The 26,802-nt window shown below is 42.3% G+C and overlaps 1 long non-coding RNA gene across 2 annotated transcripts in view; it reads right to left on the reverse strand.

The window, feature by feature from the left end:
* The window catches only part of LOC140730002 (uncharacterized), a 194,263-nt gene that overhangs the window by 54,833 nt on the left and 112,628 nt on the right, over positions 1 to 26,802 (reverse strand). For both annotated transcript variants that reach the window (XR_012099473.1, XR_012099472.1), the window contains exons 2-3: positions 8,768 to 8,879; positions 1,031 to 1,299 (exon numbers count right to left, since the gene is read on the reverse strand). This is a non-coding gene — a long non-coding RNA (uncharacterized lncRNA). The remainder of the gene's footprint in view (positions 1 to 1,030; positions 1,300 to 8,767; positions 8,880 to 26,802) is intronic.

Here is a 26,802-nt window from a genome sequence, read left to right on the forward strand (position 1 = left end):
AGCACAAGAACAAGTTCAATGCACAGTTGTGCCGAGCTAATTAAACTAGTAATCAAATGGTGAACTAAACTAATCCTTCCTGCCTACACAACATTCACACCTTTCCATTCCTGCACAATTATGTGCATATCCAAGAGCTTTCTGAACATCAAATTGCTTCCACCACTACCCCGGTTTAAAAAACCCATTCATCTGCATATATCACAAACAGCAGAAATCCCAGTACGGACCCCTGCGGAACACCATCAGGCACAGACCTGCGGGTAAGCCAATCCAAACAGCCAGTCCTCTGCATCTTAATCTTCTGGATGAGTCTTCTATAAGGGCCTTGTGAAATGCCTTATTACATTCACAGCTCTACCTTCATCAATCACCTTGAAATACTCAGTCAAGTTACTAAGACATGACTTGACCTGCACAAAACATTCTGACTGTCTACAATTAAGCCATAGTTTTCCAAATGTCGATGAATCCTATCCCAAAGAATCCTCTGCAGTAACTTCCCTACCATTGAAGTGAGACTAGCCACTCTATAGCTTCCAATATTATCCCTATTTCAAATCTTCAAAGGTCAAAAGGTTCATTTTATTGTCAAAATATGCATGTGTAGTGCAACTCTGATACTTATCTTTTCCAGATAGCCATGAAATACAGGAACACCACAGGTGTCATTGAAATAAAATACATCAACCCCCTCCTTCCCGGGATGTAAAGGAAAAAGAAACAAAACTCACAAATCCTAACCCCCCCACCTCACCACTTGCACAAAAAAATGACAGATCAACCAGGCAGAACACGGCAACCGGAACATCAAAAGCACCAAACTCCATACCCCCTCCCTCGCAAAAAGAAACCAGTGATATCAAATCCCCAACTCCCTCCCCACAAAAAAACAGTGCCAATAGTCCTCTACCACATATATAAACCAACACATTGCCCACGCAGAACTCCAACCTGCCAATAAGTAACAAGAAAACAAACCCAGAAAACTAAAGAACACTATAAACTACAACCCAAATATCACATAAACCTCAGAATTTCGAGAACCAAGGAGAGTGCCTGCTTGAATTCCGTCTTTCCGCAAAGAGCGACTGCCGCACTGCCAATCTGGCTACCACCCTCGGCCTCCGTGGAGAGTGACGCTGACCTCTTCCGCATTCGCCTCAATGCTTCAAAATGGAGTCAATCATGGCCCCGTGCCTCCTCTGGCAGCCTGTGCTCACAAACCCCTCTGGGGACAGCAGAGCCTCAGATCACTCAGTTGAACTCCAAGCTGCACATCACAGGCTCCAGCAGCCTCTGAAACACAAGCAGAAGGGATAGAAAAAGTGAAATAATTGATGAGATTGGCTGTCTGGAAGATGTCGCCTGAGGAATCATTGTTTGCTGGTGCTATCTTGACTGGAAGTCCCATCCTGAATAATGGAATAACATTAACTATGTACTTGCCAATTTTCCAGATCTTTTCTGTGGCTAGAAAGGACACAGAAATGTTGGTCAAGGACCCAGCAATCTCATCTCCAGCCTCCATCATTAACCCGGAGTATATCCCTTCAGGCCTTGGGGACGTATCTACCTTAATGTTCTTAAGAGACCAAACGCTACCTCCTCCTTTATCTCAAAATGCTCTAGAAAATTAAATCTCCCCATCCTCCACATCTTTCTCCTTGGTAAATACTGATGCAAAGTTTTCATTTAGAACTTCATTCATGTCCCTCTTCCAAGCACACATTCTCTCTATTATACCTGAAAGGTCCTATCCATTCACTGGTTATCCTCTTTCTGCTGCATGTATAGAATGCCTTGGGATTCTCTTTAATCCTATTTACCAAGGTCTTTCCATGTCTCCTCCTTACTTTTATAATTCCCTACTTGAATTCTTTTCTTGCTTCTTTATAATCCTCAAGTGCATTGTTTGATTTTAGTTTCCAAAAATTTACATCTGCGCCCTTTGATTTCCTGTCTAAATTCACCAACCCTATCAACATCCAAGGTTCCCTTACCTTGCTATCCCTGTCCTTCCTTCTCATCTTCTGTACTCTGTCTTTAAACATTATCTACATATCAGATGTGGATTTGCCCAAAAACAATTGTTCCCAATTTACTCTCCCTAGTTCCTGCCTAATACTCTTGTAATTTGACCTGCTCCATTTTAATACTCTCCCACAAAGTCCATAATTATCCTTACCTATAATTATCTAAAAACTTTAAAAGTTGTGGTCATTGTTCCCTAACAGTTCGCTCACTGAAAGGTCAATCACCTGCCCAAGCTCAGTACCCAATACCAGGTCCAGTATGGCCCCTCCTCTTGTTGGACTATATATACGTATTGAATTAAGAAACCCTCTTGGATGCACTTAACCTGTCTAAACCTCTCGTACTAAGGAGGTCCGAGTCCATATTAAGGAAATTGAAGTCACCCACTACAACAACCCTGTTGATTTTGGACTTTTGCCTAACTGCCTGCGTATCTGTTCAATAGTGTCCCAGTGGCTATAGTATAATCTGTAGTATAAGCCCAGAGTGATTACCCCTTTTTTATTTTTTGAGTTTTACCAAGAGAGCCTCTTTGAATAAGCCCTCCATGATGTCCTCTCTGAGTGCAGCTGTGATATTATCCCTGATTAACAATGCATTCCCTCTCCCCCTTCTACCTCCTTCTTTATCTCCTTCTCACAACCAAGTCTTTGTTATGGCCACAATATCATAGTTCCATGTATTGATCTACGCTTTAAATTCTCCTAAGCCATAATACCTCTAGTACTAAAACACAGACTTCAATCCACCCATTATATTGTGTCTATTATCTTGATCCTGCCTGTCCTTCATGGTCATTATACCCCCATCCTCGGTCCCTCTGCTTTCTGACTTAGTGCTCTAGTTCCAATCTCCTTGCCAAACTAGTTTAAACCCCCCTGAGTAGCAATAACAAACCACCCAGCCAAGATATCAGCCCTCCTTCAAGTAAGGTGTAACCTTTCCCTCGGTGGGCTATGATCATCGTGAGAAGTCACTTGTTGGTGAGACAGCATGAGGTTTAAAAAGAGCTCAGAGTCTTTCAGAACTTTTCAGTGGGCTGCAATCATAATGATCTACTTAGGCACTCAGCAGTGGCCAATAAAAAGAAGCGGGCTGCAATTGAAGTGGCTGTTGTTGGAGTGGCCAGGCTTTGGCTCCACAAGATTGGGCGAGAACAGGTGCAGGCTAAAACCTAAGCTTGAAATGTTGGAGGCACAACAAGGGTAGGCAGAATCAGAAGAAGACTTAATATCACTAGTATATGTTGTGAAATGTGTTGTTATTTGGTAGCAGTACATTGCAATATATAATAAAAACTGTAAATTACAGTAAGATATTAAAAAGTTAAATTAAATAAGCAGTGAAAAAGTAGTGAGGTAGTGTTCAAGAGTTCAATGTCCATTCATAAATCTGATGGCACAGGGGATGAAGCTATTCCTGAATCACTGAGTGTGTGCCTTCAGGCTCCTGTACCACCTCCCTGAAGGTAGCAACGAGAGGAGGGCATGTTCTAAATGACGGGGTTCTTTAATGATGGATGCCGTCCTGGAAGCTGAAAGGACTAGTGCCTATGATGGAACCGACTGAATGCACAACTTTCTGCAGCTTATTTCGATCCTGTGTAGTGCTCATCCCACCTCACCATACCAGGTGGTGATGCAGCCAGTTAGAATGCTCTCCACAGGACATTTGTAGAAATGTTCAAGTGCCTTTAGTGACAAAACCCTAATGAAGTATAGCTACTGACGTGCCTTCTTTGCAATTGCATTGATATTTTGGGCCCAGTACAGAAACTCGGAGATGTTGACACCCTGAAGCTTGAAATTACTCACTATTTTCCATTTCTGATCGCTCGATGAGGACTGGTGTGTGTTCCCTCAACTTCTCCTTCCTGAAGTCCACAATCAATTTTGTCATCAGCAAATTTATAGATGGCATTTGAGTTCTGTTTAGTTACACAGTCAACAATGTAGAGTCAACCCTCCTTATCCGTGGATTCAACCAACCGCGGATCGGGAAAACCCAGAAGTCCTCTCTCTAACACTCGTTGTTTGAGCTTGTACAGACTATTTTTTCTTGTCATTATTCCCTAAACTATACAGTATAACAACTATTTACATAGTATTTACATTGTATTAGGTATTATAAGTAATCTAGAAATGACTTAAAAGTACAGGCAGTCCCTGGGTTATGAATGAGTTCTGTTCCTGAGTCCGTCTTTAAGTCGGATTTGAAGTCAGAACAGGTATATCCGGTATTATTTAGCATCAGTCAAACATTTTTCTTAGTATATAGTACATATTTCACCTTTCTATGCATATTAAACACTTAAGAAACATACATATTTCAATGATTAAACCACTGCTTTGCTTAGTAATAATTGTAGCTTTCATCAGGGCAGGGCCTTTCACGTGCTCCATTAAAATTGTTCCGATCGTTGATTGACTGTAGCCTAACGCTTTTCCAATGACCGATGACGTTTCACCTCTTTCCGATCGCTTTATTACTTCCACCTTATTTTCAATCGCAATTGTGATTATTTTCGTGAACAGAAACACCGCGGATTCAGAGCGACGCCAGGTCCTAATCTCCACCACACTGAGACAGGTTAAATAAAGTCCAGGGTTCTGCTGGGTCCTAAAGACCACCGTACTGCTTCTGGTTAAATAGGAGACTTGAGCATCCGCAATTTTTGGTATCCACAGGGGGTCTCGGAACCAATCCCCCACGGATAAGAAGGGCTGACTGTACAGAGAGTAGAGCAGTGGGTTAAAGGGTAATTAACCCTTGATGTGTGCCAGAGTTGATAATCAGTGAGGTGGAAATGTTATTTCTGAACTGCACAGACTGTGGTCTTCCGGTGAGGAATTTGAGAATCCATTTGCAGAGTAAGGTACAGAGGCCCAGGTTTTGGAGCTTTTGAACAGAACTGTAGGAATGATTATGTTAAAAGCTGAGCTTTAGTCAATAAACAGCAGCCTGCGTAAGTACTAATGTCAGTATTAGTGATCAGTATCAGGGCATCCAAATTCAGCATTGTAAACACAAAGTACACTGCAGATGCTGTGGTCAAATCAACACGTACAAACAAGATGGAGGAACTCAGCAGGTCGGGCAGCATCTGTTGAAATGAGCAGTCAACGTTTCAGGCCGAGACCCTTCATCAGGGCAGAAGAATTAGGGGCAGGGGCCCTATAAAGAAGGTGGGGAGGGGAGGGTGGAAGGTGCCAGGTGAAAAACCAATCAGAGGAAAATCAAGGGGTGGGGGAGGGGAAGCAGGGAGGGGATAGGCAGGAGAGGTGAAGAAGGAATGTAAGGGGAAAGCACCATGGGTAGTAGAAGAAGGCAGAATCATGAGAGAGGTGATAGACAGCTGGAAGAGGAGGCAGAGTGAAAGTGGGATGGGGGAAAGGGAGAGGGAGGGAATTACTGGAAGTTGGAGAATTCGATGTTCATACCTAGGGGCTGGAGACTACCTAGACAGTATATGAGGTGTTGCTCATCCAACCTGAGTTTGGCCTCATCATGACAGTAGAGGAGGCCATGTATGGACATGTCCAAATGGGAATGTGAAGCAGAGTTGAAGTGGGTGGCAACTGGGAGATCCTGTCTGTTTTGGCAGACGGAGTGGAGGTGCTCGACGAAGCGGTCCCCCAATCTGTGTCGAGTCTCGCCGATGTAAAGGAGGCCGCAATTCCCTCCCTCTCCCTTCCCCCATCCCTCAGTGGCCGACACTGAGGCTCAGTAGGGAAGGGTAAATTCAGGTAAAGTGATTGTGATAGGAGGCTCGAGAGTTAGGGGATTTTCAGAAGGCCTTTGACATCCCTGTGCATGAGGCTACACAACAAGATTAGAACCCATGGTATTACAGGAAAGATACTAGCATGGATAGAAGATTGGCTGACTGGCAGAAGAAAGAGGGAGAATAAAGGGGGCCTTTTCTCTTAGGCCACTGGTTCAACAGGAGTCAGTATTGGGACCGCTTCTTTTCACATTATATGTCAATGATTTGGATGATGGAATTGCTGTCTTTGTAGCCAAGTTTGCAGACAATACTAAGATAGGTGGAGGAGCAGGTAGTGCTGAGTCTGCAGAAGGATTTAGGCAAATTGGGAGAATGGGCAAAGAAGTGGCAGATGGAACATAGCACAGGGAAGTATATCATCATGCAGTTTGATCGAAGGAATAAAAGGGAGAAAAGTTCAAAAATCAGAGTTACAAAGAGACTTCAAAGTCCTTGTGTAGGATTCTCTAAAGATTACCTTGCAGCTTGAGTCAGTAGTAAGGAAGTCAAATGCAATATTAGCATTCATTTTGTAAGGACTAGAGCATGGATGTGATGCTGAGGATTTATAAGGCATTGGTCAGACTACACTTGGAGCATCATGAGCAGTTCTGGGCCCCTTCTCTAAGAAAAGATGTGCTGGCCTTGGAAAGGATCCAGCGGAGGTTCACAAAAATGCTTCTGGAATGAAAGGGTTAACATATAATATGAGGACTGTTGGATGGTTCTGGGCCTGTACTCCGTAGAATTTAGGAGAATGAAGGGGAATCTCATTGAAGCCTATTGAATATTGAAAGGTTTAGACAGAGTGGATGTTCCCTGTAGTGGGGGATTCTAGGACCAGAAAGCACAGCCTCAGAATAGAGGGACGTCCTGTTAGAACAGAGAAGAGGAGGAATTTCTTTAGCTAGAGGGTGATGAATCTGTGCAACTGGTTGCCAGGGATAGCCACAAAAGCCCTGTCGTTGAGTATATTTAAAGCAGAGGTTGATAAGTATTTTGATTAGTCAGAGCATCAAAGGTTACAGGGAGAAGGCAGGAAAATGGGGTTGGGAGGGATCATAAATTAGTCACGATGGAATGTCAGAGCAAACTAGATGGGCTGAATAGCCTAATCTTGCTCCTATGTCTTACAGTCTAGTACAGGTCACCTTGCCCGAGAAGTGGTTCCAAAGATCCTACATCTACACCAGCCTTCAGCTACTTATTCATCTGTTCTATCTTTCCATTCCTTTCCTGACTAACGCATGGCACAGGAGATAATCCAGTGATTACTACTTTCAAGGTTCTGCTTTTCAGTCTGTTTCCTAACTCCCTATACTCACTATGTAGGACCGCTTCCCCCTTTCTACCTATGTCATTGGTGCTTACTCAACCCCTTGAGAATTTGCAGCATCTAAGCTATTGCAATGGGTACCACAGCCTTTTAAACTGATTTAGGCTTGAATTCAACCAATAGAAGAAAGGAACTAATTGAGTCTGTTTGTACAGAGGTAGAAGGCGTTACGCAATATTTTACTGTTTCTGATTTTTGTCAATATGAGCCAAAATGGTTACCTTAGATGTTAATATCTACAAAGCATTCAGCAAAGCTAGAGTCTCCAGCCTCAATATGCTGTCTAATGGAATAAACAAATCATATTAAAATAGGTGGAGATTACAGAACAAGTTGCACCAGGCAGTTATTATTCTGGTTTCTTTTTGATACCTCTGGGTTATATTATAAGGATTGAGATTGCTGTTGCCTCCATTAGCTGACAAACAATTAGCTGACAAAATGATGTTCCCCTGTTCACTGTTTTAGTAAAAGTATTAACTCATTTGAGATAAATGAAATAATGCCAGCATTAAAATAGCAGGCAAAAGAATTGTGTTAAGCTTTCAGTCACTAACATCATCAGACTATAATTACTAAAATACAATAACCAAAATTGACCTCAAAAAGGATGAAATTAATTTTACAAATGCTCTGAACGCTAAAATAATTTTTCTTCATTTTCATTCAATTTGTAATTTAGATAATGATAGCCGATACATTCAGGGAGCCAATGTAGAATCTATTGATAAAAGGTAAGATATAGTCTTCCAGGCATCATACAAGTTGTGAAGCATAATCAGCGAAAACCAAGAGGCTAATCTTGAATGTATCATAATAACATGCAAATTCAATCACAACATACAATCAGGATCTGTAGCTCAAAATTAATATTCTTTCCTTTCAAAGAAAGTCAACACAGTATTTGATTAATTCATCAATGAAGCTAACAATTAAAATGTATAAAGGTCACAATCTGAGCTTTTTTTAAAGAAATGACAATACATGCTGCTTTCATCTTATTTTGTCCAAAGTCAAAATTCTAATTGCACAGCTGAGATAGTAAATTCAGCTTAATGTTAAAAAACTGCATAATCCAAGTTTATCAAAAATAGTAAATTTGTATTTGTTACTGATTTCCATGTAAAGGTATGCTGCAAACTACTGTGTTAGCACACCATATGACTGAAACACTTTTCATGTATTGGATGTTGCTAGGTTACCAGAAAATTGAATGGACCATTGCCAATGATGAATTAACAGATGAGACTGGGTGACGGTAATCTTTGTCACTGGATGCAGCAGTTGTATAAGCCCTGTCATATCAGCTGACTCACACAAACCAAATGTAACTGAACTGGAATGTCAACCACAGGCACTCAGAAAGTTCAAAACAAGACTGCCAACTTTCAGACGCACGTTATATAATTATGACTCCAAAGAATGAAATGAGAATCATTGGAAAGCCCACTGACTTCTGGGCCTTATAAAATCAAGTCTGGTCTCTGTGTATTCCTGCCAATCAAATCAAACATAGAAATCAGCTGAGCATGGAATGTTTAATTTCCTTAACACTGGCCCAAAATTTTCAGCCTTAATGAGAATTGAATTTCCATAAAATTTCTTAAGGATGCCTGAAAGAACCTTACCTTTGCTGCTTTCAGATATCAATTCAAGCGGACCCCTGGTCTCCAGCTGTTGTGATGTTATCAAGCTGGCTGAGCAGCCAATCATATTAAAGAATTCACAGCGAAAGCATTTCTGGAAGCAAAATTAGTTTTTAATTTAATTTTCAAGCATTAATCATACTGCTAAATCAAGAGCATAAGATGCATGTGTGATTAATATAGAGGCTAAAATATTATTTTTTAAAAACTTGCCAAAATACTTTATTTTAAACATTTTGATAATCAGAAGCACTCTTGAGAAGGAATGGTGAAAGAGACTCACTAAACTGTCTTACCATCAGAAAACGTACTGAGCAGTAACTATGAAAATCATAGATGGACCCAGAGGATCAAGGATGATTTGTTTCCACTCCAATTTTGTAGTTTCTGAGGTGGTTAATGAGGTCAAAGTGGGAACCACAGGCTCTTCTTTCCATGAGGCAGGCAGTTGCATCATTAACGACTCAGTAAGACTTATATGACCAAAAGTAAAAGTTTCTGGTTATTTTGAGCTTGGAATAGTTCATAAGTAGTTTACGTGCACTGAGCACGGCATGTGGAGGAGCATTCAATCACTAACAGAAACTGCAGGATTGCTGCCTTGAGCTGTGCATTCTGTCAGCTCCATGGTGTATTGATGGTGGTGCTAAGAGTTTTACTGCTATTACTACTGAAAAATATAGGCCATTTTAATTGAATGTTATGGAAAACCACTGGGAACAAAATAGCAAACTCACGGTCTATCTAGTGCGTAGTTAGGATGAGAAGACAGCTCCCCCCTCATTCTAATATCGCTCATGCAGATATGTATCATCATGAATTACATTCAAGAAACATATGCAAACAAGATAGCCACATAAAAGTTTCCATCATTTAAGATTGTAATAACTTTCATGTGTAATCAGACAATATTATTTATAACTCTTAGTTCCTCCGCATGTGGAATTCTTGTTTCCATTTCATTTTTTATATAAAATTTGCATTTTTAGACATCAAAACATCTAAAAATAAGGAGTATTATCTATCCATTTAAGGTAATTGGCCTCATGGAAGAAGCTGAGAAGCAAGCAGTAAAATGTTGCTATTTTGCAAACGACTTCTGTCCGCTTGAGTTTCCTTCCCTCACCTGTGGAGGGTCCCCTAGATTTGATTCTCAAGCGCAATAATTTCCTTCTTCATAAAACAATAGCGAAATCCAATAATATCAATAAACTCTAGAATTTAACCTGCAGATTATGATGATGAGGAAGAAAAAAAAGATTAACCAGAGTTAAACTCTTGTTTTAAAAGAGTTTCTGGTTCCTAATTTTAGGAAAGCCCTCCTTCAACTTCTATTCACATTAAGTTTGACCATCCTATCAATGTCCCAAAGCAGCTGTGACCTTGATCAACACCTTTCCTGATGCTCTATCCAGTCCACTTATAATTGTGGGTGGCAACTTCCCCTTCTCTCCTCAGTCAATGTGCTCAAGGCTTAATTTACACATGAACTCCTTCATGAGAGGAGGGGAGGAATTAGAATTTTTTAAAAAAATTTCCCTAGATGTTACTGCTGTGATTTTGTTTTAATGAGATTTTTCTTCCCTGATAGAAATTCTGCCTGTTCCAATGTAACTATATTCAACCCCTGCAAATATAGTTGCTGCTGAAGATTGATTTATGATGTTATCAGATGCTTTTTAAGGAAGTGCTGGTAGTTTGGAGAGTTTAAGGGTCTCCTTCACTGGGCCTGAGTACATAACCCTGAGTACTGTACCCAATGGCAGGTAGGCATTTCTCCCTGCGTGCACACCACAGTTTAATGTAAGTGTCCTGATATTCAGTCATCATAGATCCACTAAACATAAGTTTACAACGCTGTCAGTCAGATCAAGGAGTCAGTCTCATCAGCAAACATGGAATTCAGGCCCTTTTCATTTGTACTTAACAGGTTTGATTTAACTGAATAGAAGAATATTGAAACAAAAAACTTCAGAAATAGGAGTTGGCCAGCTTTACCTTTCAATAACATCATAGATGGTGCTTTTTTACTATATCATGACACTTCTCTGCAATATTTCTTGATTCCCTTAATATCCCAGAACCAAAATCTGTTGATCTGCTTTAAATATCATTAATTGCTGAGTCTCCAAAGCATTATTGAGTGCAGAATTCCAAAGATAGCCTCTGTTTTAGGAAATTTCTTCAATATTAACTTCTAAAGGTCAGGCCTTTATTTTGAGCTTGTAACCATCACCCACACCTCCCACAGAGACAAAGGAAACCTCGATTAAGCATCTACGCTTACAAGCCTTGAAATAATTATAGAAAAAATACACTCCTTCTTCCATCCCCAGATTGATATGGAGACAGTAAGGGGAGGCAGTAGGCCCTGCAACTTTGTTTAAAAAGCCTAGAATTTAGGAGGTTGCCTGCCTGGTGGAATGACCAATGAGCTTATCATGGTCATGCTCCAACTCAACAACGGAGAAGAAGTTTGGAAGCTGAATGGCCTCATATTCTTACCTAAGCAGAGAAATATCATGTAGCTTACAGCAACACATACAAAAAGCTAGAGGAACTCAGCAGGCCAGGCAGCATCTACGGAAAAAAATATAGTCAACGTTTCGGTCTGAAACCCTTCGGCAGGACTGGAGAAAAAAGCTGAGGAGTAGATTTAAGAGGTCGGGGTTGAGAAGAGAGACCTCCAGGTGACAGGTGAAACCTGGAGGGGGAGGGATGAAGTAAAGAGCTGGAAAGTTGATTGGTGAAAGAGACAGATTTGAATTCAATTTCAATTCAATTGACTCTACTATTTACATCCTTGACGTACATGAGTAAAAATCTTTATGTTACATCTCCATCTAAATGTGCAATGTGCAACTTACAGTAATTTATAATAAATAGTATGCACAACAGGACTGTCAATATAAGATAGAAATACAGTTGTATCAGCATGAATTAATCAGTCTGATGGCCTGGTGGAAGAAGCTGTCCCACAGCCTGTTGGTCCTGGCTTTTATGCTGCGGTACCGTTTCACGGATGGTAGCAGCTGGAACAGTTTGTGGTTGGGGTGATTTAGGTCCCAATGATCCTTCGAGCCCTTTTTACACACCTGTCTTTGTAAAAGTCCTAAATAGTGGGAAGTTCACACCTACAGATGCACTGGGCTGTCCGCACCACTCTCTGCAGAGTCCTGCGATTGAGGGAAGTACAGTTCTCATACCAGACAGTGATGCAGCCAGTCAGGATGCTCTCAATTGTGCCCCTGTGGAATTGTGCCCTGAAGGCCAGGGAAGGGGGGGAGGAACACCGGAGGGAGGCGATCCTTCTTCCACAGCCTCTGTCTCTTTCACTAATTAACTTCCCAGCTCTTCACTTCATCCCTCTCCCTCTAGGTTTCACCTATCACCTGGTGGTTCTCTTTCTCCTCCCCCCACTTCTTAAATCTACTCCTGAGCTTTGTTCTCCAGTCCTGCCGAAGGGTCTCGGCCCAAAACGTCAACTGTACTCTTTTCCATAGATGCTGCCTGGCCTGCTGAGTTCCTCCAGCATTTTGTGTGTGTTGCTCGGATTTCCAGCACCTGCAGATTTCCTCTTGTTTATAGCTTACAGCATGCTGGTCCAAACCAATTCAAGAAAAGGATTCTGCATGGTTGGGAGGCTTAAGATAAGAATGGCTTAGCACGTAACAGGCAGCTTAGCTTGAAGCCGGGTAGCAGAGTTGTTAGATGGCCCCTGTGGGCATTCACCTCAATAATAAGTATACCATCTTGGATACTGCTCTGGGGGACAACCTCCCAGGGGAATGCCATGGAGACCAAGTTACTGGTACTGAGCATGGGTCCGTGGTGCAGAAGAGAAAGATGGAGAAGAGGGGAGCAGTAGTGATAGAGGACTCAGTAGAGAGGGGAACAAACAGTAGATTCTGTGGACATGAATGGGACACCTGGATGGTATGTTGCCTCCCAGGTGCCAGGGTCAGGGATGTGTCAGATTGCATCCACAACATTTTGGGGGGGGGGGTAGCAGTCAGATGTTCTGGTACATATTGGTACAAATGAGATAGGAAGGAAAAGCAAAGAGGTCCTGAAGAGAGAATTGACAGAGCTAGGCAGAAAGCAGAGAAGCAGAACCTCCAGGGTAGGAATTTCTGGAATGCTACCTGTGCACCTGTGCCGCGTGCTAGTGAGGGTAAAACCAGGATCATTTGGCAGATAAATGCGTGGCTGAGAAGCTAGTTCAGGGGCAGGGCTTCAGGTTCTTGGATTATTGGGTCTCTTCTGGGAGAGGTATGTCCTGTACAAAAGGGATGGATGGCACCTGAACCCAAGGGGAACCAGTATTCTCATGGGCAGGTTTGTTAGAGCTGTTGGGGAAGATTTAAACTAATTTGGCGGGGAGGGGTGGGTGGGAACCAGAGTGAAGGGACTCAGGATAGGACAGATGGTAAAGCAAAGATAGCACGCAGAAAGACTGTCAGGAAGGGCAAACAGAAGGCTGTGGAAAGACCTAGACTGATTAAGAGAATGGCAAGAAAGTGGCAAATAAAATAAAATGTTGGAATTGCATGGTCATGCACTTTGGTAGAAGAAATAAATGTGGACACTATTTTCTAAATGGGGAGAAAATTCAAAAATCTGAGATACAGAGGGACTTGGAAATCTTTATGCAGAACACTCTAAAAGTTAACTTCCAGGTTGCATCAGTGGTTAAGAAGGCAAGTACAACATTAGTATTAATTTCAAGTGGTCTAAAACACAAGAGCAGGAACGTGACCAAGAGCAGAAAGTTAAGGTTTTATAAGGCGCTGGTGAGGCTTCAGCTTGAGTATCGTGAACAGTTTTGGGTTCCTCATTCTAAGAAAGGATGTGCTGGCATTGGGGAGGGTTCAGAGGAGGTTCAGAAGAATGATTCTGGGAATGAAAGGGTTATCATATGAGGAACATTTGATAGCTCTGAGCCTGTACTCGCTGGAATTTAGAAGGATGAGGGGGATCTCATTGAAACTTTGAGTGTTAAAAGGCCCAAACAGTGTAAATGTGGAAAGGATGTTTCCCATGACAGGGGTGTCCAGGACAAGAGGGCACAGCTTCAGGATAGAGGGGCATCCATTTAAAACAGACGTGGAGAAATTTCTTTAGCCAGAGGGTGGTGAATTTGTGGAATTTGTAACCACAGGCAGCTACAGAGGCTAGGTTGTTGGGTGTATTTAAGGCAGAAATTGATAGGTTCTTGATTGACCGCAGCCTCAAAGGTTACTTGGTAAAGGTTGAGAAGTGGGCCTGAAGAGGGGAAAAAAGGATCAGCCATGATTGAATGGCAGAGCAGACTCAGGCCAAATGGCCCAAGTCTGCTCCTATGTCTTATGGTGTTATGGTCTCAATGTTTGATAGGGCAGGGACCATACTATTTTCAAGTAATCAATGACTTACACTTGGTTGGGCTGGGTAAAATCTCCAAATGATACAACATTTGAAAATGCAATGAATAGTTAGGAAAACAGTATTAGGCAGAGAGACACATAAATTCAGATGGAATGGACAGGCAAATAGACAAAATTTAAAATGGGAAAGTGTAAAATTTGAGCAATATACTCAAAATACTGGAATAACTCAGCAGGTCAGGCAACCTATATGGAAATGAACAAAGAATCGATGTTTTGAGCCAAGATCCTTCATCAGGACTGGAAAGGAAGAGGAAGAAAGCCGGAAGACAGTGGGAGGAGGAGGAAGACAAGCTAGAAGATGGTAGATGTAGCCAGGTGGGTGAGGGAGGGGAATGAAGGAAGAAGCTTGGAGGGGATAGGTGGTAATTGCAAAGGGCTGAAGAAGAAAAAAACCTGATACAAGAGGAGAGTGAATCATGGGAGAAGGGAAAGGAGGAGGGGTGCCAGAGGGAAGTAATAGACAGGTGGGGAGAAGAGATAAGAGGCTAGAGTAGGGAAAAGAAGAAGGGGGAAGGGAGAGGGGAAAATAGAAAAAAGAATTACTAAATTACTAGAAGATGAACAGATCGATGTTCATGCCATCAGATTGGAGGCTCCCTAGACAGATTATGAGGTGTTGCTCCTCCAACCTGAGAGTGACCTCATCATGGCAGAAGAGGAGGCCATGGACCAACATGTTGGAATGGGGATGGGGATGGGGATGGGGATAGGAGTTGGCCACAAGGAAATTCTGCTTTTTGCAGATGGAGCAGAGGTGCTCAAAAGAGCAGTCCCCTAAAATCTATGCTGGATTTTACACTCCTCGCCAGTGTAGAGGAGGCCAGACCTAGAGCACTTGATACAGTAACACACGCCAAATGTTAGAGGATACAGAAGATGATCCCAACAAATTCACAGGTGAAGTATTGCCTCACCTGGAAGGACTTTCTGGGGTTGAATGGAGGTGAGAGAGTAGATGATTGGGCAGGTGCATCATTTCTTCTGCTTGCAGGGATAAGTGCAGGAGAAAAATTAGTGAAGAAGAATGGAGGAGAAATGTTTGGGAAATGGACAAGATGTGGGTGAGGGCAGCATCTATGGTGGAAGTAGTGAAACCCTACTCTTTCAAGAAGGACATCTCTGAAGTCCTGGAAAAGAAACCCACATCCTGCAAACAGATGCAGTGGAGACAGAATAATTGAGAAAGGAGAATAACATTTTTACATGAGACAGAATGGGAAGAGGTATAGTCAAGATAGATATGAGAATCAGTGGGTTTATAAAAGATATCAGTAGACAGTTTGTCTCCAGTAGTGTAGAGAGAGCGGTTTCAGAAATGGACCAAGTGAATTTAATCAACACACACAAAATGCTGGTGGAACACAGCAGGCCAGGCAGCATCTATAGGAAGAAGCACTGTCGACGTTTCGGGCCGAGACCCTTCGTCAGGACTAACTGAAAGGAGAGATACTAAGAGATTTGAAAGTAGTGGGGGGAGGGGGAAATGTGAAATGGTAGGAGAAGACCAGAGGGGGTGGGATGAAGCTAAGAGCTGGAAAGGTGATTGGTGAAAGTGATACAGAGCTGGAGAAGGGAAAGAATCATGGGACGGGAGGCCTCGGGAGAAAGAAAGGGGGGGGAGCACCAGAGGGAGATGGAGAACAGGCAGGGTGATGGGCAGAGAGAGAGAGAGAGAAAAAAAAACAAACAACTAAATATGTCAGGGATGGGGTAAGAAGGGGAGGAGGGGCATTAACGGAAGTTAGAGAAGTCAATGTTAACGTGAATTCATTGGACAGGAGCAGACATAAACAATGGCCCTACCTGGACAGTTACATCTGTGGATCTTGAGCAGGAGGTAGAAAGATAATCGAACTATGAGTTTGGTAAGCGTGGGTGGGAGATCTTTAGAGCTAATGAGGGTGGTGATGGTGTTGGTGACAATTTTCTGATGGTCCTGAAATGGCGTTCTCTTCAAGGGGAAAGTAAGAGGAGGTGTCTGAGAGTTGCCACCCGGCCTCAGAAAGGTAGAGTTTAGTCCACAGCATCAACTTAGTATGTGAGTTTTATGGTGAGGTTGGGATTGCTGAAGAGGTAGTGGAGGGCAGTGTGTTCAGAGAGGGTAAGATTTGAAAAGGAGAGAAGAGTGCTGAAGTCGAGACAGTTGATGTCTTGTCAGCAATTAGAGATGTAAAGATCCAGAGCAGGTAGAGAACCAGAGAGGGGTGTCCAAAAAGTAGAGGAGGGTTGGAGACAAGAGAAGGGGTTATTAGGGTGGAGTGGGGAATTGTTGCCAAAGAAGTTGGCTCGGACACAGAAGAGCTCAGCATTATGGAAGGCACAGAACTCACTGAGGTTCAGGTGAAGAGGGGCCCAAAGCTAAGGCCCTTGCTGAGGACAGAGCATTCCCCTCGGAGAGGGGAAGGTCAGAGGGAATGGTGAAGACATGGCATGTATCAGAACTTGAATCAGAGGGGTGAAAAGAGTTGGTGGAGTTAGAGGAGGGATATTCAGGGAAGGTAGGGTGGAAGGAAAATGAAGGCTCCAAGAGGTGACAGGAGAGCCTGAGTGATCCAGGGTTAGTGTGCAGTGGCAAGGGGAAGGGGAGCCTTGGAGCCCAAAGGCAGTGGGAAAGTTCTCAACCTGGAGGTGCATAGTGAGGTCAAGGCTGGAGCCAGAGCTGAAAGCCACATAATTCTCAGACTGAAAGCATCTGGAGTCATTGGATCTTGAGTTTGTGACAGAGGTATCTGCAGTTTGGAGGCATTCTGGACCAATGTAACCAGAGTTGGTGACAGTGGTATCCGTGGTCTGGAACGGAGGTCCACGCAGGAGGAGGCAGGGTCCACGATCTGAAGACAGGTAATCTTCTGATCCTTCCTGAACACGAGGATGGAAAAGAACTGGCAGTTAAAGGCATGGATCTGGCAGAGTATGAAATGTCGGATAAGTCCATGGCAGGCAGTGGAGAGAGAGGCCCAGTGCTGTGGCAAATTCTGAGACAGGTGTGGTGAACTACATATACCTGTCTGGACACACCCCCTGATGACTGCTCCTGTGGCTCCTCCCACAGACCCCTGTATAAAGGTGATGGAGGTCTGAGCCCGGCCTCTCTGTCTCAAGGATGTAGTATAGTGGTCACTCACTGCTTGTTCCTTCTTCCAGTCAATAAAAGCCGATATCTCGCCTTTACGTCTCAGAGTGAGTTATTGATGGTGCATCAACAGGGACCACAGGTATCTCCGCATGGCAGAGAGGGTGGTGCATAGAATCCAGATGGAGTAGCTCAGGGAGAAGCAGTCATTCAAACACAGGTACTTGGGGTCCTCGGTGGGTCCAAACTTTGAGCTCAGAAAACGGAGCGGAAAGCCCTGTAGAGCAAGATGGCAGTGAAAATTATACACTACCAAAAAGAATCAAGAGAGGCAATATAGACTTAAGAAGTTCCGAAGAATATGCAACAACAGGGGACCTGGGTATGCTGGTGCATAAATTATTCAAGGTGGCAGGCTAATTTGAAAAAGTAATGCTTTATATAATTCAGAAATTCATTAACAAAGCCATAAAGTATTAAAGCTGGGAAGTTACACTAAATATCCTGAAGGAGTCTTTAGGCCACCTCCAGAATACTGAGTCCAATTTCAGTCAGCAAACATTAGGAGTGATACAAAATTCTCTAGAACATGTAAAAGATTTTCAGATTGTTTCAGGGATGATAAAATTAACTTTAGACTGGAGAAGCTATGGTTGTTCTCCACAAAGCAAATTAGGTTTAGAGGAAGTCTTTTAGTGTGTACAAGATCACAGGTTGTCTTTTTACATAGAAACATAGAAACCCTACAGCACAATACAGGCTCTTTGGCCCACAAAGTTGTGCTGAACATGCCCTTACCTGAGAAATTACCTAGGGTTACCCATAGCCCTCTATTTTTCTGAGCTCCATATACCTGTCAAGGAGTCTCTTAAAAGACCCTATCGTATCCGCCTCCACCACCGTCGCTGGCAGCCCATTCCACACACACACACACCACTCTCTGTATAAAAAACTTACTATCCACATAATCAAGGCCTCTCATGATCTTGCACACCTCTATCAGGTCACATCTCCTCCTCCATCGCTCCATGGATAAAAGGCCGAGTTCATTCAACCTGTTTTCATAAGGCATGCTCCCCAATCCAGGCAACATCCTTGTAAATCTCCTCTGCCTCCTTTCTATGGTTTCCACATCCTTCCTATAATGAGGTGACCAGAACTGAGCACAGTACTCCAAGTGGGGTCTGACCAGGGCCCTATATAGATGTAACATTACCTCTCGGCTCTTAAACTCAATCCCACGATTGATGAAGGCCAATGCACCATTTGCTTCCTTAACCAGTGTAAGTAGTGCTCCCGTTAGTAGATAGCTCAAGGACCAGGAAGTGCTGATTTAAAATAATGTAGGGATGTGAGGACTTTTTTTAAACAACTGAGTAGTGACAACCAATTTGTGCCCTAATGGTTCAGTGTAGCTCAACTGCTACTGTTGGCCCCATGAGGAAACCTAAATGAATCTATCAGGCTCCTGATTTTGGGGTTATATAAGAGAGACTCAAGGTGCTTCCACCCCAGACCACCAAGTTAAAATTGTAGGCAAATGTTGAGGATGTTATGTCAAGTTATGGCCCATCATCAGTAACCTAGACCACAAATGAAATTTTAAATTTGTCATGAAATCTGAGCAACTCTTGTACAGAACTGAAGTCTTGTTGCATTGCTGGGATTGTGGTAACTTCTGCTTTACAAAAAGACCACTCGACAACTTGATGACCAAAAGAGCATCTTTATCTGGGACGGCAAATAATATTTACAATACAGAGGCTTCCAGGTACCTCGTGCGGCATGGGTGGAGGAACTATATACAATGCATACTGGGAGTAAAAAGATCAGAAGTAAAGACCCCGCCAACCCCGGATCTTGCCTCTTGCTACAAACAACTCCCCGGCAGGCACCGCTGGTGAGGACGTTTTGGGTGGATCTACTGTTGGGGACATGAAAGGGGTGTGTCTGTCCGCATGAGAATGTCCATCCTCTTCAGGGGACTCTGCCCCCTCTGCCAGTGTCTCTCCCTCTAGTAAAGCCACTGGTGGACATGCTTTCCTGGTATGCATTAAGTGGTCATTGCTCCTTAACTGTTTTGGACTACTGAGCTTCTTTGAAATCGGTGGCAAGCTATTCTCAGCATTATTGGGATAAACGGCATCTACAGGTTTGCCACCTAGCTTGGAACGCACTGAAGAAGGAACTTTGGTTTTTGAACCATCATCACGACCATGGCTCAGAATAGACCCAATTGCAAATTTTTCATAGAGTTCCTTGTTATAACTTGGAACTATCTGGAGTTCAATAGCAGGAAATCGCAATGCGTTTCAGAAAACCTCTTGTGCTTGAACAAAGGTCTTGTCTGTCAAATCACAGTCTACCAACAACTCCCCGATTAGTATTAACTTACTTTTAATAATACTCACATTACAACAGGGATGTCACCTTCAAACGATTCAGGCAATCAAAAAAGGATTCTAAAGCATTATTTCAAAGACCATTTGTCTTTTGTATCATGGTCTCATTAATCTCACTGAGGGTTATGGGTAACTGGCAGAGTAGAAGAGCTGAGGCTAGCATAGATTAACCATGATTCCAGGAATGAATGGGGTTAACATATGAAGAGCATTTGAAAGCTTTGGGCCTGTACTCACTGGAATTTAGAAGAACGGCAGGATCTCATTGAAACCTGCTAAAAGTTGAAAGCACTGGAAGGCACAATCTCAAAATTGAGGGGTAACCCTTTAGAACAGAGGTAACGAAGATTTTTTTTATCCAAAGAGTAGTGAATCTCTGCCACAGACGGCTGTGGAGGGCAAGACTGTGGGTATATTTAAAACGAAAATTGAGTTTCCTGATTGGTCAGGGCATCAAAGGTTATGGCAAGAAGGCAGGTATATGGAATTGAATGGGATCCAGGGTCAGCCATGACGGAATGGCAGAGCAGACTTGATGGGCTGAATGGCCTAATTCTGCTACTATGCCTTATGATTTTATGGTCTTATGATCATATTAAACAATGGGATGGTCTTCAGAGACAGAGTAGACTACTCCTGTTCCTATTTTCTTCAGAATCAGGTTTATTGTCATTGATATATGCCGCGGAAGTTGGTGTTCTGTAACAGCAGTACAGTGCAAGAAAAGGAAAAAAATTATGTTACAATAAAAAATAAAATAAATAAATAGTGCAAAAGAGGAATAGTGAAGCAGTGTTCATGGACCATTCAGAAACCTGATGGCGGAAGGGAAGAAGCTGTTCCAAAAACACTGAGCGTGCATCTTTACCTCCTTTACCTGATGGTAGTGATGAGAAGAAGGCTTGTCTCAGATTGTAGGGGTCCTTAATGATGGTTGCTGCCTTTTGAAGGTGCCCATGATAAAGCTGGCTGAGTCTACAACCCTCTGCAGCTTCCTTACCTCTGTGCATTGGAGCATCCACAGCAGGCAGTGATACAAGCAGTCAGGATGCTCTCCATCGTACATCTGCAGAAATTTGATAGGTCTTTGGCAATGTACCAAATCTCCTCAAACTCCTAGTGTCTTCCTCATGATTGTATCACTGTGTTGGATCCAGAATAGTTGCTTTGTTCTTGTGTTCTTTGCTCTTTCCCCATTGCCATATGAATTGTTTTTCCTCTGATATTTAAACAATTCCCTTCTGAAATCCCTCACTTAGAGTCTTGCATTAAATATAAATTAAATATTACATTGAATATCACCACTACAGTGTTTATGGGATCTTGCTATGTAAATAAATGACTGCTGAGTTTTATTAATGGACCTGTTCCTCTAACATTCCTATATCCTAGAATTTCCTTTCTTAACGTTGGAGTAATTGTTTGTAAAACAATGATCTCGTTCTCCCTTCACTCATATTTTAATCATCTATATTGATGCCTAGGAAGAAAATTGGTTTGGAGCTAAACTTTTAAGTACACTACTTAGCTTTTTCTCTACTCCATGAATATTCATTAACTTTATTCCTTTGTTTCATCTCAGCCAACTTTCCATCCATGAAGTTGGAAATCTTGTGTTATGAGTTTCAGCAACAGGTCTCCTGTGAGATACCTTGTTGAATTCTGGAACAAAGGTAGTCATCCACCTAAATGTACTTTACATCAAAGCAAACTATTAATGTAGGTTAATACATAATTAAACTGTGGAGAAGACATTACGAATTAGAACTGTGTATGACAGGGTGTGGGCATAATGTTATATGTGAAAATGTGAGTCCTGGACCAAAACCATGCAAGGGACATTAACCTCAACATCTCAGTTTCCTAAACACTCCCATTGAAACAACCTATGCCATAAAACTTGTTCCATAATTTAAATCAAAATAATAATGAAAGGTTTAGAAACCTGGGAATTTATTAAAAATCCACTAATAGATTTGAATATTATTTTGACAAAAAATGGGATGAATAATTTCATCAAACATGTTCAGGTGCCCAGGTTATGAATGTCTTATCTATGGATATCCTATACATATGAATAATCTGCCATAACTATTATTAGATGCCAACAACAACCGATCTTAAGAAATACCTTTTTACATATACATAATTTCTGCTCAGTAATCAGACACCATTATCTCTTAAGAATTAAGCTGCCAGTTTCACTCTGGGAGAACACTTAAGAGAGTTGCTTTGGAAATGGACAAGCAATCACTTCTATTAATACTTGTGAAATGATACTTTATTAAGCAATGTAATATGATACTTCAAGTCCATCTAAACCAATCATTGAACTAGGACATTCTGATGTTGTATCATTGTAGCTCAATGCTATTTATTACGTTGTGAAGGTATGGCCACCGTATCGAGTGATACTGTATATTTTTCAAATATATGTTAAAAATTGTCTCCTGTGCATTTGAATAGTAGAATTTGGGGGCAGCAGTAAGGTGAGACAATCATCTCTGACAAAGGGTCTCCCACCTGAAATGTTAACTATTTCTCTTGCCACAGACGTGGCTCAGTCTACTATTTCCAGCATTTTCTGTTTGCATTATATATGCTAATACACATTTGCAAAGTAGTGTTCAGCCCCTTTGTGCTCATATCATGTGTAAAACAGAAATCGTGAGCATAGTCATTCAATATTTAAAATACAAAATAAAATTGCTACCTTGATACTTGACCAGAGGTGCTCCAATTAATAGAGCGTTGTCCCTCTTAACCATCACAGATGCCATTCTGACTTTGTGACAGCTTTATTGAGATAAAGATAAAATACATCTGGAAAAGTTAATGGAAACTTAGTCAACCACCTGACAATGACTTTATATTGCCATTCATCTTTCTCTGGAGGACAGTTCATATTAAAAAAAGAATAAAGTCAAAAGGGAAATATGCAGGTCTCTAAATATTGTGTCCAGTTCTGATAAAGTACCAGATAACTGGGGAATCCAGTACCTAAAGTAGCTGGTAACTGATTCTTGATTGGTTAGGGCATGAAGGGATTTGAGGAGAAGGCAGGAGGTTGGAGCCAAGAGGAAAATTGGATCAGCCACAATGAAATGACGGATCAGACTTGACGCACCAAATGGCCTAATTCTGCTCCTATATCTTAGCAGTAACATCTTGGGTCTATGCGTCACTCACTCAGATGCATAGACCATTTTCCATGGTTATACTGTACAGAGTATTGAGCATTCATGTTAAATGGTGGAATGCAAGAAGTGTTTAAAAAGTGAGAGAGCATATTAGTCACTCTCCCAAAATAGACACACTGGGAAATAGGCACTGTCACATTTATATCCAGCACTTACTGCCAGTCCTGCTACCTTCCTGTGTAAATGCATCAGCGATATTCTTCCCCAGAAAAACAGTGCTGTTGTACAACCTTTAAACCATTTATATTTCCAGATAGGGCTCAGAAAAATACCTTAATGGTGGGCGTGTTTTAATCTGAATATCTCTTACTTTATCCACTATTAATGGCAAGGACTGATTGTAGAAAAAGCTCCTTAATTAACTGCTTGTTGGGGCTTCCGTTAAGTAGCCATTCTTCATGTCTGAGCCTACATGCACATTAGTAAGGTGAGCTTTCAAAGAAGAGATCAGTCTTCATTGATCACGGTTAATCCTATTTATGGTAATTGACAAAGAAATTGAAATTTCTTTCTGCCTCTCTGAAGTTTTGGTTCTTTCACTTGTATTTTTCCCCCAATCAAGCTGAATTCCTTGTAACCTGTTTACTTACCGTACTCCTTAGTTTGCCACTTTTCTAATTAGTTGTGAAATTTAGTTGTGCAATTTGGTGAAATGGTCTTGTTTCTCCCCTTGACTGAGATAAGGACACAATAATTTTCCCTTAATACAGGAAGCTACTGCATTAGTACTGTCTGTGTTCTGCACAAAACAGTATTGGAGTCATTGCCGTGATAAAGAAAACACAGGCCCAGCCAAGGATCTAAGTGGTGCTTTGATAGTAACAGATGAAAAAGTTTCCTACTCCACTGAAGGCATTATTTTCATCTTTATTCAAAAGATTTTTTTTTAAATGTGCTGGGATGCGTGCACCCTTGAAACACCCACACTCTTTTTCACATCCAGGATTTATATTGCTATGCATATGCATTTCTTCAGAATTCTGTTTTTGTTGTTTTGTTTCATTTCATTCTTGTAATCAGTGCACTTTGCTTTATGCCTGCTATTATTTACAAATAGGAGAACAGTTGATGCATTGGTAATTCTACCAGCTCACCATCCCCCACTTGCCCTATTCAATCCCATTAGCAGTAACTGATTACTGCTAGAGTTAACGGCAGTGGGACAATTATTTTAGCTGCCAGTAATCTTAACAGCAAGACAAAAAAAATATAGGTCAAGGCTGAAGTTGGAATAAAGAGTGAATTTCAAAAGACAAATCTATGAATAAGTACTGTTGATAAGGGGTCAATATTATCCCAAATTTGCCTCTGCAAATGATCTTATTTCACAATATCCATTGTGTTTTTACACCCATGTGGATAGCCCATAACAGATTCCAGAAGCTCAATTAGAAAAGTGTTAAAATTATCAAAAATAGGTTCCGAACAGTGAATTGAGGGAACCTACAGAGATCTTTGGTGTTGCCTTGAATTTATTAGAAATATAAACTAAGATAGGAAATTTTTTCTACAAAGCAACATGAATAGCCCAACAAGTAATTATATTCTTGTTAAAACAAGCATTAACAATAGTCACTTGGTACCTTAAACTCCATTTCCCTCCTGTCCAAGTTTAGGAGAGGAGGAGGAGGAGAGGTGGAATAAAACACGCATCTTTGCCTTTGCAAGGTTCAGACTGCGGGTCCTGGAATGCAAACATCACAATATAATTTTGACTTAAATCATCCATGAAAAATGTAAGTTTCATGATAACTTACATCCACTAAGATGAAATGCTTTGAGAGGCCAGTGATGAAACATATCAACTCCCGTTTTGAGGCGGAAAATGACGTGGCGGTGAGGAAGTCCACTCTTCCTACAAATGACCAGGTGCTGTGTCTCACCGTGGTAGATGTGAGAAGAACTTTGTGCAGGGTCAACCCACGGAAGGCTGCTGGACCAGACAACATTCCTGGTAGAGTGCTCAGAGGATGTGCAGACCAGCTAGCAGATGTCCTCACTGACATCTTCAACATCTCCCTGAGCAGTGCCACCGTTCCAACGTGCTTCAAGGCCGCCACCATCGTCCCTGTGCCGAAGAAGTCTTCAGTGTCCTACCTAGATGACTACCATCCCGTTGAACTCACGTCCATCATCATGAAGTGCTCCGAGAGGCTCGTCATGAGGCATATCAAGACCCTGCTGCCCTCCTCACTGGACCCCCTGCAGTTTGCATACCGTCCCAACCGCTCAACAGATGATGCCATTGCCACCACCCTCCACCTGGCCCTAACCCACCTGGACAAAAAAGACACATACGTTCGGATGCTGTTCATAGACTTCAGTTCAGCATTCAACACAATCATCCCTCAGAAACTGATTGGAAAGCTGAGCCTACTGGGCCTGAACACCTCCTTCTGCAACTGGATCCTAGACTTCCTGACTGGGAGACCTCAGTCAGTCCAGATTGGGAGCAGCATCTCCATCACCATCACACTGAGCACGGGGGCTCCCCAGGGTTGCGTGCTCAGTCCACTGCTGTTCACTCTGCTGACCCACGACTGTGCTGCAACACACAGCTCGAACCATATCATCAAATTCGCCGATGACACGACCATGGTGGGTCTCATCAGCAAGAACGATGAGTCAGCTTACAGAGAGGAGGTGCAGCAGCTAACGGACTGGTGCAGAGCCAACAACCTGTCTCTGAATGTGAACAAAACAAAAGAGATGTTTGTTGACTTCAGGAGGGCACGGAGCAACCACTCCCTGCTGAACATCGACGGCTCCTCGGTAGAGATCGTTAAGAGCACCAAATTTCTTGGTGTTCACCTGGCAGAGAATCTCACCTGGTCCCTCAACACCAGCTCCATAGCAAAGAAAGCCCAGCAGCATCTCTACTTTCTGCGAAGGCTGAGGAAAGTCCATCTCCCACCCCCCAACCTCATCACATTCTACAGGGGTTGTATTGAGAGTATCCTGAGCAGCTGCATCACTGCCTGGTTCAGAAATTGCACCATCTTGGATCGCAAGACCCTGCAGCAGATAGTGAGGTCAGCTGAGAAGATCATCGGGGTCTCTCTTCCCGCCATTACAGACATTTACACTACACACTGCATCCGCAAAGCAAACAGCATTATGAAGGACCCCATGCACCCCTCATACAAACTCTTTTCCCTCCTGCCATCTGGGAAAAGGCACCGAAGCATTCGGGCTCTCACGACCAGACTATGTAACAGTTTCTTCCCCCAAGCTATCAGATTCCTCAATACCCAGAGCCTGGGCTGACACCTTGCCCTGTTGTCTTGTTTATTATTTATTGTAATGCCTGCACTGTTTTGTGCACTTTATGCAGTTCTGGTAGGTCTGTAGTCTAGTGTAGTTTTTTTCTGTGTTGTTTTTTACGTAGTTCAGTCTAGTTTTTGTAATGTGTCATGTAACACCATGGTCCTGAAAAAACATCATCTCATTTTTACTATGTACTGTACCAGCAGTTATGGTTGAAATGACAATAAAAAGTGACTTGACTTGACTTGATCAACTCCTGCCTGAGAAGAAACTTGAATCTACTCCAATTTGCCTCCCGACACAACAGGTCCACAGCAGATGCCATTTTATTGGCTCTTCACTCAAGCCTGGAACATCTGAACAGCAAAGATACGTACATCAGGATGCTCTCTATCAAGCATTCAATACCGTCATCCCCTCAAAACTAATCAATAAACTTCAAGACCTTGGCCTCAATACCTCATTGTGCAATTAGATCCTCAATTTCCTCACTTGCAGACCCATCAGTTCAGATAGACAACAATTTTTCCTCAGCAATCTCCATCAGTACAGGTGTACCACAAGGCTGTCTACTTAGCCCTCTGCCTGACTCACTTTATACCTATGACTGTGAGGCAATTCCATATTTAGGTTTTCTAATGATACC

Source organism: Hemitrygon akajei, chromosome 7 (assembly GCF_048418815.1).
Source record: "Hemitrygon akajei chromosome 7, sHemAka1.3, whole genome shotgun sequence".
Classification (NCBI taxonomy): Eukaryota; Metazoa; Chordata; class Chondrichthyes; order Myliobatiformes; family Dasyatidae; genus Hemitrygon; species Hemitrygon akajei.